This window comes from Triplophysa rosa, linkage group LG12 (assembly GCF_024868665.1).
Source record: "Triplophysa rosa linkage group LG12, Trosa_1v2, whole genome shotgun sequence".
NCBI classification, from domain to species: Eukaryota; Metazoa; Chordata; class Actinopteri; order Cypriniformes; family Nemacheilidae; genus Triplophysa; species Triplophysa rosa.
The window spans coordinates 12,795,982-12,800,469 of NC_079901.1; positions in this window are offsets into that span (position 1 = coordinate 12,795,982).

Sequence of the window (4,488 nt, forward strand, 5' to 3'; positions counted from 1 at the left end):
GAGACATTTTAGTCCCTGAACGCTGATGTGTCTGTCAGCTCTGTTTCATGGAAGCTCCGACAGGTAAATGTAACATTGTCTCCAGAGAGGAAAAACATGAAAAGGTATTTCAGTCATTTTATTTCGTTTTAAAGTGCTTAACAGTTGATGGAGTTGTCAGACAAGGTATGAGGGTGCCGGGCACACTACGGATGGCAAGCACAGCCTGTGTATGTCTTTGTTGACTGAGCTGCTCATAATTTGTGTGTTTCACAGTCACCTGAGTGATAGGTAATGTAAAAACATTCCTCGTAGATGATTGTGAAAAGGATCCATGTATGGCAACCCCCGTCCCAGGAGGACTAGTTGTGAAATTAAAGTAGAACAGAGGGGCCCCTCTGTTCACCTAGGGGCCCGAAAGAAAAAGCAGAAGAGAAAGGAAACTTAAGACCCCAAACTTAACAACCCCATTGCAGTGAAAGGAAAGCAATGGACATGTGTTCACATCAATGCTTGTAGTCATGGTGAGTCTGAACATTTTCCTATGAATGGTTTATGACTGAACATATGGAGAAATGAAAATCAAGGTGCCATGGTATTTCCCAAATATAAACAATGACTAGTATACTGGTGCCACCCAGACAGTTAGTCACCACTCATTAAATTATTGCCTAATACTACACATGCTACGTACTTTGTAGATGTATAACCATTACAATTTGAGATAAAAGCTTTTGTTTCTTCTATGAGGTTAGATGAAAACTGTCCCACTTGTGGTGTAAAGGTTTCGAGATTACAAAAGGTTTGTCATTATATTCACTGGGGTTAATGTGTCATCAAGGATCGTTGCATTTACGTCAAGAAAGCACCTGTGCGTTCTTTAAGCATTTTTGGCAAATGTCTGGTCCTTTACAATTCAGATGACTTAAAATTAGGTTAAGACAGATTTTTTGAAAACTGGCTAGTAGTTGTAAGAGTCCTCAATGTGTTTTTATTTTCCACATTGAAAAACACCTTTTCACGCAGAAGCCAGATAACCTTTTTTTAGTTCTCTGTGCTGTCTTTTAGAGACATCTGTGGCATTTGTGAGATGACAACCTGCTGGGCGGGTTTTTGTTGGGTCATTAAAATTCCTGTTCTCTCCTCTGCTACTAAAAGCTACATGTTGGCTCATGTCCATCTCCCCTCTTTGGTGCTGGAAAAATCTGCCCTTTTGCACTGATCTGAGACTTCTGCACTTTCACTTACTAAAATTTAGATAAGAATGTTCTTAGATCAGGACAAAGCAGAAGCCCTCAGCTAGAGGACAAAGAGGTACAAGCCCTAAGGGGAGGTGAACGTCATTCAAGGGAGAAACAGATACATGACTTTGGCTCTGAAAATGGTTCATGTGACCTTTAACCTCAATTTTCCTGCATCCCTGGTGGCCTCAACAAGAGTCTGCCATGCAGGGCAAACCCATGGCTTTGATCAGCACATTGTGAGTGCACACTAGGTGACCTGGTCATGTGCAGATGAGAGAAGAGGGCATTGAGAGGGAGGGAGAGCAGCCACTCAAGAACAGGGTATTGTTCCCTCTTTCCTGTCCTCCTTGGGCTAAATCACTACGGAAGCTTTTTTGTTTTGCTGAGCTCTGCCACCACCACCTGCCTCTGAATCTCCTCCTTTTTTCATAAACCCCCCACTGCAAACCCAGCAACTCGCAGGCTTGAAGAAAATCCCTTTGTAGAATACCTTCAAGCAGTCATTCATTTGCTTATAGACCCACAGACCCTCAACACGGGCAAGGTCACTGGGTCAACATCTCAGACATCCTTCAAGCAGACTAAGGTAGACTGTTTCTAATAGAAATTTTTGGGAAACACCTCTTAAAGAGACCAGAGGGGGGAATTATACGGTGTGTCAACAAAAATGAACAATGAGGTTTTAAAGAAAAATCCCGAAGCCACGACAGTTAACGTGTTGTGGCTTGTAAATATATACTCCTATGTGCATTAAACACCGTTCCGCAAGAAGAGGCCTGTATATTTTTCTGTGGCATAGTATGTTTCTACAAACCTCATGTTTATAGGCTTAAATGAGGATGAACAACTTGACAAGACATAAATGCTATCAGGCCAGAAAGTTTAGTGGCACATTAAGTGGTTGTAGTCCCGAATTAATATAAGTTAAGTGCCTGTCCCATTTTTATGGGCAGACTTTTTATGCGCACTAGTATGTAGTAATTATGTGTAATTGGTAAGTCAACCATTAAATATTCTGATGATAGATATTCCTGCCTATACTGTGTAATTACGTTACAAAACGTGTATATATATATATATAACGTCATATGTGCACTATTCTCATGACTAGAAATATTTGTTGCATGGCAGTCATTTTTGTTGTTTGTCTTTTTTATATATATATGACAGTGTTTCTCCTAGGTTTACGGCTTGGGGGGGGTGCGGTCTCTATATTTTCTTTGTGGCAAAGGTCCAGACAATTTTTTAATAAACAATATTTAATCAATTGAGCCCAGTCAAATATGTATATAAAAAGTTAACATCAAATGTTTTATCAGGTCATTTATTTTATATTCTGATACCCACAGTATATATGAAACATAGGAGGCCTGGTAACTGAGAAAATGTGTTGTAGGCTCTGGTGCTAAAGCGAATTCCTAGTGGTCTATTTTAATAATAAAAAACTACTGACAACAAAATGTAACAACTGAAATGAATTTATCATGAGCACAAGTAATTACAAAGTTAAAAATTACTAGAACTGATTCTAAATATTATTTCCGATTAAAACATGGTTCATTATGAAATGCTCTTAACATGCTGATTATTAATGCTATTAATAGTATTAATATCATTAAGGCTAAACTAGATTCTAAATATCATACTAGAAGATTCATACAGATTTTTATCTGCTTGTCAGGTGGTTGAGGCAACACAGGCTCAGGTGCTCTCTATATGCTAGTGGGAGGGTGCTTACCTGTGCATGTGCGGGGATGCCACAATACTCAATATAATATTGAACCGTTCGGTACGACCTCCACGGTTCAATACATGTAAGTGAATTGCGGTTTTCCGGTTTTGTGTTTAAAATTTTCCATGCGCTTAATTACACTGTGAACTGGCTCTGTCCATTTTTGACTTTTGATTAAAGATAATAAAATAAGTCAAGTAAAATAAAGAGAATTTCAGAGAATTTCTTAAAATTTTTCTGTTCCTGTCACATAAGCATAAAACAATGAAAAAACACTTTAATATGAGCTATCAGAACCGAACCGAAAACCGAGGTTCGTATTGAACCGTGGGTGAGCTGTATTGTTGCATGCCTAGTCCGCACATCGGGGCGGAAACTCGATACGGAGAGCAGAGGAGAATTGTAAACGGGCGACGATATAGAGACAGAAATTACATGACGCCGTGTAAATAAGATAAATAACACAATGCTATTTAATTTGTTTAATAAAAAACAATACATGTTCTGTTCTATAGGAAAGGTACCTTAAATTACTTCTCTTGTGATCTGGCGCTTTATAAAAAATAAAATTAACTTGACCTTGAAGCCCCGCCCCCCTAAGGTAGGGGAAACACTACGATATGTAAATAGTATTAAAAATAGGGGAAGGATCATTGTTAAGACTCCAAAGAGCAGAGCTGTTTCTCTCAAGGGCAGAGCCATGGGAACACGCATACGTCACTCCATTTCACTGTAGATTCCGCTGTGAGGGAGGGCTCGTACCGACATGTCTATACACAAGACACACAACGTGTTTTGGGCGAGGTACAATGTGAACTTGGCCACAGAGGCGTAGCCACCCAATTATGCTTTCGTATCTTTTTTACTCCCTTCAATGGCAAATGCAATTTTACAGTGAGGGGATATCTGTTCAAATGAAATGGCGACGTTTTTATGACTGTTACCGTCCTGTGTCTGACTAGTCGATACTTGTTCCACGGTCAGGTGTGTTTACTGTCCTCATTTGCGTGGGGTATTTTTTCTCATTTGCAGTTGGTATGAATACAGGTTTGATCGGTAGTTCACTGGATAACCTTTCACATCATTTCAGTCACACACGTCACCTGGTCACGGTACAATCATGTATGGTTCGCTTTAACCGCATTAATAATTCAGACGCCTTTTTTGTCCAGGAAAAACGATACTGGATGACTAGGCTTACCTAATGCTCCCGTGACCACATTCCACTAAAAGCTGTCCCACAGAAACTCACTTTTAAATGCATCTCTTTAACTGTTCTAATTTCCCCTACTAAAACTTTGAAAGAATTTTATATGTGAAAAACACGAACCAGCCCGTGTCCTATAATTACAACACCTGACGAATTCTGGCATAAGCAAACGAGTGGGGTGAGTCAAAACACATGCAGGCATCGGACAACTTCCTGATTTTTTTCCGCCGCTCTCCCAGCCGACGCTCCGCCCCTCCGGCGCACAGTCGCGCGGTGATTGGACGAGCGAGTCTTATCGCGCTCGTGTTCTGCAACAGCTGCGA